General features: G+C 41.9%; 1 protein-coding gene across 2 annotated transcripts in view; it reads left to right on the top strand.

The window, feature by feature from the left end:
* Window positions 1–9,010: 9,010 nt before the first annotated feature.
* Window positions 9,011–14,042, top strand: part of LOC139106620 (furin-like protease 1) — a 162,097-nt gene continuing 157,065 nt past the window's right edge. The window contains exon 1 of one of the 2 annotated variants that reach the window (XM_070663531.1): window positions 9,011–10,032. The gene's annotated coding sequence lies outside the window, so the exon portion shown is untranslated. The remainder of the gene's footprint in view (window positions 10,033–14,042) is intronic. The other variant, XM_070663530.1, reaches the window with a different exon arrangement.

Below are 14,042 nucleotides of genomic sequence, written 5' to 3'. Positions count from 1 at the left end.
ACGGAGGCTCAGTTGGCCAGAAACAATAACTCCGGAAACTCCAAATAGACGGATCGGGTAATAACGGGGACCGTGCTCAGTAAAATAACGGCGGGCGAAATCCGCTGGGTGTATCGCACTTCACACAGGAAACAAAGCCGTCGGTCCTGCATGCCGTCGAACTGCATTGCACGCGCGCTGGTCCACCGCAAAGCTACACGCGCGCATACAACCGAACGGTATATGCATGTATCGGTACGCGTTATTGTTTGATCAAGCGACACCGACGACCGCGCCCGCGACTGCATCGAAGTAGACTATGTATGACGAGGCACACAACTTGGCCCCGAACTCGCTGCGCTGCTACGAAAGGCTGCGCCTGGCGTTCGCTCTTTTACTTTTTTTTTTTTCCCCGAAAAATATTTGCAGTTGCGAGCACGGGGTCGCTTTCCCTTCCACGTGTGTGTGTTCGTCACGCGGAGAACTCTTCAAAGACTAACTATTCGCGTTCAAAACGCGGGGTAACAAATTTTGAAACTCGATGTGAAGCCCGACATGAATTATTTGTTTCAGTTTATTTGACTGACTATATTGTTTGGCCAACGCAAACCACGAAATACAAAAAATAAAAAAAAAAATATGTTGAAAACGCAAATAACAAAAAAAAAAAGTTGAATATTTGACTCGAGCGACGTATCTAATTTATTAAAAATTCTAATGTGTAGATGTAAAATTCTTATTATGACATACGAGTATATTTGCGGTCTTTTTTTTTTTTTTAATTCAAGCGGCACAAGTATACGCATTTATCTTCGCTTGAAAAAGCATAATCCGTTTCGGAGCATCATTACTGTGTATTACTGTAGAAAAAGACCGCATTGCTCACACTGACCACTTTTCGCTCTGAGCAACGTAGCTTTTTTTTTTTCCTCAATTTAATAGACACACGGCCGCGCGGACGCATTGTTATTTTTTAGGTCGTGCATTTAAAACGGTCGCAGTCGCCGGCTAAAAGCCACCCCCGCTCGTTCTCGGTGCGGAGCGAAGTAAAAATTTTCACTCGCGCGAAGACGCGTGTTTCACGGTGCGTGCGATTTTATAAAACGCCCCGCGCCATCACTCATTCCCATGGAAATCCAGTAACCATGGAAATTCCGGAGCGATAAAAACGCGTCGGGTTTTATCACCCGTAATGTAAAAACGCGTAAACTACGGGCGCATCACGTCAGAATGACCGTAAAAGCAGAAGTTACTTCTATATTAAGGCGCTCTGGCCGCAACATTCTATGCAAGTTACGATCGCGTCGATTATTTTGACATGTAAATCGATAAAATTGTGTTTCGCTAAAATAAAAGTTTATTTGTTTCAATAACGTCATTTTTTTTCTATATTAGTTTCTCCCGCTTTATTAAATTATTACGTAAATTAATAATAATATTTTAGTATTTTAAAAAGTGATTTTAAGATTTGCAAACCGCAGCATTCCACGAGCTTGATTTTTGCATTCACAGGAGCGCGCGTGAAGTCTACAGGTTCTAATGAAAAATCTTACTCGCCTCGCGGAGACAAAGAAGATTTCAATAGAACTAATTAATGTTTCTTTTGTTGAGTTTGCATTCGTTCGCCATTGTGTCGCTCTTAAGTACTTAAATGGGCTCTCCCGTGAAATTGGTTACGTTTGACAATTCATTCGGTTAATTTATTTTATTTTATTTTATTTTTTCTTTTTATTACAATCCACGCGGGAAAGTAGCATTGTTACGACCTGCAATCAACGTCAAGCACAATCCGGTTATTGTTCCATAAGGAAAATTTCGAATTTTAACGAAAACGATATGTCATTGCAAGAAGCAAATCTTGTTTTCTACCTTGTCAAAATTTAGGGGGACACAACTTTCACGTGTCGTTCTCCCTTTCTAATTCTGAGATTCGAAATGCCGCGCGCTCCAAATATTGACGTATGCACCTCGGTGAAATTCCACCATGTGATGTAATAAGCGCCAATGATGGCGTTAAACTTGAAAGAGGGATGAGGGATATACGCGACGGGGTTACCGTCAATCTTCGCGTAAATCGCAGACAAATGGCCACTTCAGCATATGTCCGGCCCGCCCCCTTTGTCTTCGTGGATATCGTTCGCCTATCGATCCCACGCTGGTCAATATCTCGGGGTTCTCAATTAACCACCAAGCTGCCGATCCAGTGTTCCCGTAGCAAACGCCTTAATCCTTCCGCATCTAGCTAGACACGTACATTGGCTTGTCGGTTGATCAAACCAAGTCTATTAATCGGTTCTGGTAAACTCGAATGCGGTTCAAAGCTTTTGACGAAGCTCCGCGCAAATTCCGACTGCGGCGCAGCACAATCCAATAAGATTTTCATTAATTGGATAATTCAACGAAACTTTTATTAAATTCTACTCGATGTGTTTTATTTAAAATATTAAAAAAAAATATATATATATATATATTAAGAATAATATACGCGTAACACATACGTTTAATATTAATAATCTTAAATATCCTTTTATTTAGCATAGAGATTAAATTATCTGGCAATATTCTTTAATTGATCACACAGTTATACGTTAGCTTTACCATTCAAAAGAATAGATTAAAATATTGATAAAGCCGACGCCTTTGACATCGAATATTAAAACCTTTTAATCAGAAGCTAAAATTAGCGAGGTAATAATGCAATACTGCGTACGAATATGAAGCAACGGCGGCAAACCGAACAAAGCATTCCGCCGCTTTCCGCATAATGCCGATCTGATTATTTGAATCAGCGGCACGTCATTGGCAATCATTAATTAATAGCAACAAATGATCGCAGGCTTCGCGCCGCGGACTGCAATCGATTTGGCGACGGCATAGCTTGCCGCGCCATTAGATAAATCGTCCTTTCGGCAAACAGCGCGGCGAAAGGACAAACTAATTTAATCTCGGTGCGCGATACATCTCGCGGGATTCTCATATTTGTCCGATGCCGAAATTGCGAGCGCGCAATCGGCCGATCGTGCGGCTCGATATTTACGCGCATACAGCTCATGGCAAATTGCAGGCACACGCAAAGATATATCCCGGACGTTCTGCGAATTTCCAACGTGCGGAGAATTGCGAGAAACTGCCGACGCGAGAGAGCGAAGTGACATATCCAAATCGAAACTGACAACCGGCGCGACACCTCCTTTAAGATCGATCTCACGCCACGCGAGCTGTCTAGTTAAAGTAAGTACACTGCATTAGTCTGCATGGTACACGTGTGCGTATCAATATTTAATATGGAATGAGAACGGCGCGTCTATCTTTTCGCTGTCAAATCACTGATCGATCGTTTCTCTCCTCCAAGATAATTTTGCAATTAAAATACTGATTATGTCAGCGGAGTGGAATAATAATGGATTCGATTTTCGTGCGAGCGCGGCATCGCAGAAGTGTCAAGACGCGTGAAAAATAAAAAAGAAAAAAAAAAAAATTTTCCCTGACGGTACCGTGAAATATAAAAGAGTACTTTTACCTGTTTGCGGAAATAATGTAGCATAAATGGACGTGGCGATGCAGAAATTGCAATGGAGTTGTTCTACATAATCCATTCTGGGGATTCCACGCCAGCCGATGAGAAGCAAAATACTTTGCACTTGCGTACCGTGCGCGTAACACGAACTTAAAGGTCGTTAAGCAGGTACGCTTTAAATATCGCTCGAGATATTCTAATTCTGCCTATCTACCTCTACCTTCGGAAGTCGCGTCCATTAATAAAGTGGGCATCACGGAGTTTTTACCACATTGCTCAACAAGAAGCAAAGGAGCTTAAACAATGGGCAAAATTTAAGCAGCTTAAGTTTAACGCCGTCAGCCATCAAGGAAGATTCTGCCTGGCATTTTCTTCGCTTTTATCCCACATCAAAAATTAATTGCGCAATTGCATTATGTAATTCGACATTGATAGACAATTACGTAATAAAGCATTAATAACGGTAATGCGCTCGACAACTGTGGCGTGTTGAATTGCTGAGATAAAAAAGAAAAAAAAAATATCCACGATAATATTATAGGTCGGTTTGGACGCAGTACAAAGAACTGGCGTTTTATACATCGTAAATATTTCTCGCGAGCCCTTTCACGACGATGGTCGTCGTAGGTTTCCCGGATGTTGACTGCTTTTAAAGAATGCCGCCCTCCCGTTTGTTTTCTCGCTGCGGATGACAGCAAGTCGAGTTTTCCGCTTTGTTGTCGATAATTCGCCGTTTCGCTTAGCGCGGTTAATGCCAGTGCATCCGCTAATGCTCCTTCCGCGACGACTTACGAATCTGCGCAGCTGCGCTAATTGTTGCGGTACTAATCAGCTTAACTAGTCGAGTGGGCAAGTGAACGTCCGCACACGTGCTTCCTAAATGCATTAGCGAACACAGGAGGATACGTCTGCCGAACGATTTCCTATCGATTTTTAAAGTATCCTGTCGCGGCGCAATTGCGAGACAGAACCATATTTCTCCGACAAAACTTTGAAAGTTCACCCAACGGAAGAACACAAGTAAGTATTTCTGTAAACGGAATTATTTCACGTTTCGTAACTATATAGCTTTATATCCAAAGAATTTCTTTTATTTTTTATTTTACTTCTCAGTAATGTAATTATTTATGTATTAATTTCAAGTAAATTCTTTTTTTTTTTTTTAATAAAAATTTTGAGACAGTTCTTAACTAGACAATTATTATTTATAATTAATAATGCGTATAAACGATAGCTTGAGCAATTTTTATATAACTGTACCACTTTGGCGACGTGCAAATTTCGCGAGTAAAATCAAATTATTGTTGTAGCGATCCATTAATTTAACCATTTGTTCATAATGACTATATTAATTCGGTGTTTCAAGAGAACCGAACGTGATTATCGATTTCTGAATTAGCTATGCAACGAGGTATAATCGCCTAAGGGCGTTGAAATGACAGCGGCAGTATCAGTGAAGATGACAGAGACGTGACACGACAACGACGATCCACGGAAGGGCGAAAGAGGGTGCGCGCATGTAAGAACTGTAATTGATGGCGTTCTGTTTTGACAGGACTACATTACGCGGAGAATTTAGGTACGATTCTGTTCCGTTCTCGAATATATAACACGCCTTTCCAGTCACGCGAGTTAACAAACAATTCCTGCGAATCTCCAAATTTGTGCGACAAAAAAAAAAAAAATTACCTAATTATTGCTTTGTTAATGAGTAAATAACAGCAGCACGTTAAGTTCTTATGCAGTTTTGCGGAATCAAGTTCCTCTTTCATATCGATAAATTCACAGTTATCACTTTTCTCCCGACCATCAGGAATGACTGACGGAGATTAATGAAAGCGTTAAATGTCGAGAGAGATGAGGCCGATAAGAATAACGGAAGAGTCACGGGTTTCCTCTCCGCAACTTCTGTTTTACCTCACAATCAATCTCTTCCTTTACTTACAGGGAAATCAGTCCAGGACTTATTGTCCACACTTATTAATCTTCTCTTGAAAAAAGTCCTTTTAACTATAAATTTCTAACGTTACAAATAAATCTGTTCTTTTCTATTATTTTAATATTCACTTTTTATTTTATTTTTATTTTTTTTTTGTCCTTTTAGTTCAAGCTACCACATTAATTATTTCAATTTAAATTATCAAGCGGCAAAAAAAAAATACGTTTCTTTCACGATATTTTGACGAAATTGCAGGGAATGAAGAAAATTGAAAGAAGGAATCAAATTGTAATTACGGAATACGGATCGGCAGCTGCGTTTACAACGATGGCGACGAGTAATATCGAATTAATCGGGACTTCTGTCGAATGTAATTGAGGCGCGTTTTTTGCTACAACTGCAAATGCTCATAAGATTTCCTTTGCGATACTTTATTTCACGCGCAATTCATTGATTTATTGCCGGCTGGCAATAAGGAAAAAAATATAAAGAAACCAAACGAGATTTTATAAAATCGATTTCCGTTAATCTGGTGACAACAGATGCACTGCTCCAGCTGATTATCTGTCATTCATCACGTGACGTTCCATAATTGCCCATAATCGACAGCACGCCTTTAGATTTGCATAAAATATATTGCATGTCTCAAGTATTACTTATTCATGAAGGACGTCGCTCAGAGATAATATCCGCGTCGTCAGTGGGATTTAAAAAAAAAAAATGTGGCACGCCAACATACAGGATTTTGCACTTTAAGCATCGATTATTCACAACAAATACTACAAATATTAAAGGTCTGCGTAATAATCCCGGCAAAAAGCGTAATAATGTTAACTGCATTTAGACTCGTTTTTCACGTAAATTCCTTTGTGTGCTGACTGCCAAGTGAAAGCACGATAACTGTTCGATATTATTAAAGAATACAATATACAATGCGATGTGATATGTATTTTTAAGACTGTAAGAAAATTTTAATAAAAAAGAATAGTATATAACTCACGAAATATCGTCCAAATTAATTTTTTGTTACTTAAAAATTATTAAAATAATTATTTTAAAAACTTTTACGCTTTAGACGGTTTAAATGTAAGGCTTTCTTTCAAGAAAAATATTCTGGCAAAAGAAAAAAAAAAGTTTCTCTTACAATAATGTGCGATAAGCAACTGATAAAAAATTGAAACATGTCGAAGGGATCTTTTGACTTGCGGAGCACAGAATACACGCTCGAAAAGGGGCCGATAACGAGATTCCATATAATATCCTACCTATCGGATATCCGTATGTTCACCGATAACGAGGATGATAGCAGTTCTCTTCTACGTGACGCCATTTTTTGTCGGCAACGTCGTGAGCGGAGAAATTAAAGGGCCAGCGAAGATATTCGATCTTTCAATAGAAAAAAAAAAAAAAAAATTAACAAAGGAAAAGAAAGATCTGAATTTTCAGGTAGAAATAAGTAGTGAAAAGTGGAAAGAATGCTGCGAGAATCTTTAAGATCCAGGTCACGTTAAGACTCGCTTTGATATTTGACGAATTTGTTTTCGAAACACCTTACCGAGCAACCGATTGCGAGGGAGGTTTTTTTTTTATTGAAAACAGTGAAAATACGAAATAAATTTATGGATGCGCACGTAAATGGAAAAAAAAGAAGAGAAAAGTAAAAAAAAAAAAAACGAGAGGTGTAACTTCCCATTCGCTCCGTCGCAATGGGTGCGTTTAACATTGGCATTCAATATTCTCGCCTCTTTGTCGCCGAATCGCCTCTGCCTGAGCAGGCGTAAACGAGACGGATACACCAAGGATCGGAAAGTACGAAGAAGTACGCGACTGGAAAGTCGCTACGAGAGAAGAAGAAAGAGTAATAGTCTGTTAGAAGATGGTCAACGGGCGCGAGAGGAGCAGGAGGGTGAGAGGATGGAGAAAAAGGCTTGGCTGCTGGCACTACTTGTACATACACGAACGTACATAGAGGAAGAGAGCGAGCTGAGATGTAGCAGTACGACCATCGGGATTCGATCGAGTCTGCCGGCGCCCTTGTTCGGATTTCAAATACAGATAGAATTCGAGGCATTTACCAGGTCGACACACGGCCGGCGTCTGCGCCCAATCCCAGAATGATGACGGAACAGCGCTTACAGGTAGGACACGGAGTGCGGTTGCCGAGCGGTCAGACTGGGAAAGGAGCCACTATCCGTTCCGGTGGCTGAAGGTTTTCACTGGAGTAGAGCATGCGAGTGTTTATGCATCTGAAAGAGAGGGGACGAATAAAGGGAGAGTGAACGAGAAGGAAGAGCGTGCCGGAACTCCCAGGAATGTTCGACTGGTATCGCGAACCCCGCGTGACGGCGAACCAAGAGAGGTCCAGGTGGAAAACGGGCTGTCGGCCGAGAGCAAAATGCGCCGTACGGCGCATCGCAAATAATGAAATCAATAGACCATTTTAGTGTAATAGATATTAAACGTCGGACTATGATAGACAATTATTGAATATCACGAAATTAGGATACTTGTATTAAATGACTGATTTTGTAATTGCGTATAGCGTGTTTAATATTCACGTTATCGACATCATTAACCGAATTCGAGCCGAGAGTAAATTCTCTCGCTAAAAGCCAATCAGGCTAATGCACCTCGGACAAAACAGAGAATACGAATATTTGGTGAATTTTATTTCTAGATGAATATAGAAATTTCGTCACAGCGTTAGTTAGTTGGCGTTAATAATTAACATGCTGGTGAAATTAACGCTCAACTTTGACCCTGTTCCAAAATTTTGCTGCAAGAAGTTCCCAACTCTTGGGCGCGCTTCCTTATTCAATAATCCCAAAAAATTTATATCTCGAGTTAATAAACAACAGACATCGAACGTAATCTAGCTGATTTATATATCAAAGTACGAGGAAAAAAAATATTTCTTAAAAAATACGCAAACTTCGATTATTAATATTGCATATACGTGCACTTGGACATACATTTTTATTGGCTCAGCTAAAAAATATTCCGTCAAATTAAGCGTAATGATTAAAATAAGATAACTGCTGCGATACCGAAATGACACATCCATAAATTTCCGTAATATTGTTTGTATTTTTTTTTTTTTTTTTACAAATTACTTGACGCTGTCGAAATATTTAAATTAAGTAATAAAAAAAAAAAAAAAAATACTGCGTTATAACAAATAACAATATCTCAAGCCTCCACGATACCAAGTCCATATTTTGCAGGTCAAATAATTTCCATCTGCGTGCCGATACATTCTACAACGAACACTGCCAGAAATATCTTTATCTGCATTTTCCGCCGCAAGATTTGCGCGACACTACCGTAATAAAATCATTATTCCAATAAAGAAAGTTCGTGCTTTTTGGATGAAAGATATATCGACGCGACGAAAAATAGGAACGAACACGACGGACTATAAAAGTCCTCGGCCGCATATATCTGGATATTAAAACGCGCAGTTTACCAGCGCTGACCCACATATCCTCATTTTAATTTTTGCCTTTTGCAACAAGAACGTATGTATTTTCCGCAACTCGGAAATCGTTTTAAACTCCAAAAGGGAAACTTGTCGAGAGAGGGGAGAGACAAAAAAAAAGAAAAGGGCAAAGTGCCGGAAAAAAAACCGCGATAGAAAATTGAATGAGAATTAAAAGAGCTGCCTCGCGGGGAGGGAGGAAAGACCAAATCGAAGGAGCAGACGAGGAATCGAGCAAAATGTGAAAACGGACGCATAAAGAAAATCAAAGCCGTGGGTCTGGTTGTGCCATTACTCCGACACTGGCATCCGCCGTTCACCATCTCGCTCGCGCCCGCATCCGGCGAACGATAGAAAGGGAGATCACACACGCGTGTTGGCGCGAGAGACTCGGAAAATCCGAGAGCAACGGAGAGAGAAGAGCGCCGCGGTGGACCGAAGAGAGGCTGGTGTTCGAGGGAGATTGAGAGAGAAGCGAGGGAGATGAAAGGGGGTTTCGAGAGGAGATCCGAGTGAGAAAGACCGAAAATACACGGTGCCGGCAGATGAGGAAAGATGCAGCAGGGTGGAGGGATTGCTCCGAACCATCGAGTGATGGTGGGGATGGACCACGGCGGGTCGAGTCGTGGGCGCGAAATGGTCGGCGGGAGAGAGGCGACGGGGTGAAGGGACGAGGACCTGGGTGCAAGAGAGAGAGACAGGGTGAGTGGAGACGCGGATGGCGCGGTGAGAGAGGAAAACGAGGGCCAAAGGAGGGGGTAAGTGGAGGCGCGGAGCAACCGTCCGCCAGTCAGTCATCCGTGCTCCGTCGTGCAAGTTAGATCGTCGCGGTATTGCTCGCTCGGTGTGGGTTACTCGCGCGCGCGCGACGACGACGACGAACGTCGACGTCGTCGTCCGACGGTTTGCCGGTCGCCGGACTGCCGGGACTCCAACGCGCGGCGGCGGACATTCCGCGACGTCCGCGTGAACTTTCGACGTCAGCTGGGCGCAGCAACCGGCTGCGCTTCCCGTGGTTGCGGCAACGCACGTCCACTTGTCTTCCGCGTTCCTCTCTGAGACGCCGAGTCCCCGGGGAAGCGAGAAGAAATCCCAGAGCGACTTCGACGAGCGCGCGAGGTGAGTTTACTCCGACCGACATGTGATCGTATCGTCCGCGATCGCCGTCGAGGTACGCGAGTACCGTTAGGCGGCCGGCCCTCTCTCCGAGAACGGCGACGACGGTTGAATTTCATATGACGGGGGACCCCTCGAGTAGAGCTGCGCTTTCGTAGGGAATTATAGAACAGCGAGTATCGCTCGTTTGATGCGAACGCGAAGGCGAAAGTTGCGCGACGTTGCGGAACGCAAAGGTCAAGGCTGTGAGCGCGTTGCGTGTCGTAAGATTTTTTTTTTTTTTTGCACGTCCGTGTCGTTCCTACATGCTCGTCCCGTTTCGAATCCGGGTATCACGAGACGCGCGTCACGTGAGCCGGCCTGCACGCGGTCGGGAACTACGTTAATTTCGAACTGATGCGCGCGTACGCGATCGCTCGCTTTCGGACCTGATTGCCATACATGTACTTTCATTCTTGCAACATGCAGCTCCATTACGCTCAAGAGACATTTAATATTTTTGCTCACGTTTCGAATTAATATTCGCTCGATCAACCGGAAGAAATAAAATGAAATAAATAATTTACAACGACGCGGCCATGAATCTCTTCTCATTTTGTCGTTTATTTTTAGCGGAACGTCGAAACTGTTTCCAATTCTATTTTATATCTGCCGCGCGAGTACAATAAATATACTTAAAAATGTATGGGTCTGTGATATGCGCGATATTCAAAACTGCGGCAAAAATATTTCAAAAACAAGTTTCTGATTTATAACAAACGATATTTATTGCAAATAACAGAAGCGCAAGAAATGCAGGAATGGAAAGTCCAGAGATACATGGCAGTAATAAATACTTGGTGTACATAGTGTACTTTATTACGTCCTGTGTCAATATCAATACGTCGCAAACGGCAATATTCTTTATTGCGAGTTTCGGAAAGTAATGCACGAAAAAGAAATATATAAAATTAAAAGTAAAGCAGCCGGGAAAACGTGAAGAAGAGAGAAAACTATTCGCATGATTTATTTCCATGACATAAGTCGGAAGCTGGCTTTCACCACATTTTAACTGTAACCCTTAACTTTTTCAACATTTTTTTTTTTCCCTTCACTCTTTCTTCCCTGTTTATTATTCGGTACATATATAATTAGCGCAGAATAATTCCAGCCTTTTCTAAAAATGAGGATATTTTTCAGCAGCTTAAATCTCATATTTCGCGAGCGCCGAGGCACATCAGCTAGTTTCAATTAAGCGTTCGCTCATCGAAAAATATTTCGTTTCTCCCGGGGGAGAATGCTGGGCTGCCCTCGAGTTTCATGGAGCGATGTTAATTTGCAACGCGGTGTTTACCGGATTGCGCCGGCGGCTCAAGGGAAAAAAATAAATACGGCTGCGAAACGTCAATCTCTTTATTGCGGTCGCGCGTGTATTTTTCGGGATTTCACGGCGTGTACCATCCGATGAGTAATCTTGTTCGATTGCACTTTGCCGGGCTAAACGTTTCCGATCGCGTCGCGGAGAAATCGCAACCTTTTCCCGCGATTATTTGCATCTCTGGGATATTGCACCGATGGATATCGAACGATGTTTCGTTAAACATAGATGGTACCGAATGCATTAAAAGAGTTTTCCCTTCCAGATCTATTCCGCGGATGATTTTTCTATATATCGCGTATAAATTCTTCGGAAAACGTATCGAATGTCTCACAATTTGAGACCCGGCATAGAATTTCATTAAAGTAAAATCCATTTTATATGTTACGAACACAGGCACATGCCTGCGACGGTGAATATACAATTTATATTATTGATTTACAGAACTTAATATGTCAAAAGATTAAACCTGAGTTAAATTTCGTAGTTGGCTTTTGGTTTAAATCTTCTCGCGAGAAGATATTCGAGAATATGCGTTTTTTGCAGTTTTACATCGTGAAATATTCCGCACATTCCTACCTTAACGCGGTTCGAATCAGCCAGTTTTTGCTCGTGCTTGCCCAGCATTTCCTCATTACGATGAACTACACTCATATCAAAGTACCTCTGCAGTCTCTGACCCCGGTTTCCTGTTACAAGAACGACCTTGGCATCGCGCATTTCAACGGAAACGTTCCACCTCAGCGAATCGCAATTTATTTTCATTACGAGATCTCATTGAATCTTCTTGAGTTTTAGATTTTGACGAACGTTTAATGAAAGTCGTCCGTATAATAACGTTAAATTCATCACGAAATTCTGGACCGGTTATATCTCTTCTATATGATTTTCGCGTTTAAAAGTAAATTAATAAGGTAATTACTTACGTGTGAATTCTGCGATATTTTTGTTGCGCGGAATTTACGTTGGATGGTATCATTTTCGCCAACAATGCCGCTTTATTTTCGCAGCGCGTTATCGATAAAGATGAGCGAAGTTACGTACGGTAATATTGTCTGCGATAGAACGGCAGTTTCGCTTTACGATACAGAACCGTTCTCCGTAATACTGAGATGCATATCAGCGATACTGCACCGCTATTTCGAGAACTAAAATCTGTAACGAGATATGGTTTCGCGCACTGAAGATGAATTCATCTCGATATTATTCCGTTAACAAAGCGTCGCAAATACGGTTGAAAAATAGATACGTTCCCGCTGCCCCAGAATTTCCGGAAAAATACAAATATCGCATCCTCCATAACGGTTCGATATCCCCATTATTTACGATTAATAATTCGTAATCGACACGCACTACTTTTCGAACCTTTCCATTCGTTAATATTATTATAACGCGCTAGCAGGTCTTCCTATTTACTTTTATGAACAGTTATTTATGAAATATATTTAATTCCGCGTCACGCCGTGCAAAAACGGAGAAATAGAACTCGATGCGAAATAAATACGACAGCGTAAATGCGCTTTCGTAAAACTAAAAATAGAAAAAACAAAAAGAAAAAGAATTAAGAGAGTATTGTGAGAGATATCTATTCTCTTGAGTATCTAAATACGGAAGAATTCATTTTAAATATTTTACGCTCGTCACGGTCGTAGAAGCTGATTATTTTGGAAACCGAACCGGCACTCGGGTAGATCTTGTTACTACTCCGCGGTACTCAAAGTGGATTTCGCGAAGCTTAATTTCCGGTGTGAGGTCGATTGTTACCCACCCGATGAAAAATCCGGTAGTGTCTCGTCCGTTTTTGTTTCACCCGGCGCTCGGGTTCAGAGATCGAATCCATTCTAAAAGAGATATTCTTTTTCTTCGACGGGACTTATAACTCGACTTGATTGACCCTCCATTACCCCCGCTCTTATTCGGCCTTTCTCGAATAGCAGTTTTGCCCTCTTTTATCTCGAAATTAAAAAGAGGGGGCCAGTTGCCGCCGTCTCGGCTGGTCGCGCCGGTTCAGTTATGAGGAGAATAGAACGACAAAGAGAAGCCCCGGCACAAAGTGCGAGAGAATTGTGAAAGAAGGGAAAAGATGGTGTCAGAGATGAGGACGGAGGGAGAGTAGGTGGATAGAACGCGAGTTGGCTTAAATTTAATTCACCTCTCTGGCAACCCTTTTCTATTCTCTCTTTATCACCACTCCGCCGGGGGGACGCAAAGGGGAAAGCAAGAGAGAAACGAGGTTGGTGGAAGACCAACTCGCGAATGCAATTTCCTCGCGGCGCGAGCTGGATGGTCCTGCGGGCTGCAACCGTCCGGACAGACCGATGCCGAGTCCTTTTTCCGGCGACTGACTCATTCGGAAAGTCCTTTGAACGTGACGATAATGCGAATTTGCAGCACTTCATTTCACCGTGGAGATTTATAGCGCGCTAATAACATGCGCGAGAGACCATAGACGTTTTACCTGAGCACGAGTTTCACTTCTTTTAAGTAGGTCGAGATAGGTTTCGCAAATTATTCGAATCTTGCGAGATAATATTCGAGGTGAAAACTGCGATAAGTAAAGCGCGTTTAGAAGTATTAATTTTTGTCGCGGATAAATTGATTCGTAATCTCGTGATAATTATTTCACAATATTATAGCGTTGATACTTACTTACTTT

The sequence above is a fragment of the Cardiocondyla obscurior genome, linkage group LG11 (assembly GCF_019399895.1).
Source record: "Cardiocondyla obscurior isolate alpha-2009 linkage group LG11, Cobs3.1, whole genome shotgun sequence".
Lineage (NCBI taxonomy): Eukaryota > Metazoa > Arthropoda > Insecta > Hymenoptera > Formicidae > Cardiocondyla > Cardiocondyla obscurior.
This window is presented reverse-complemented; position numbering and strand designations above follow the sequence as displayed.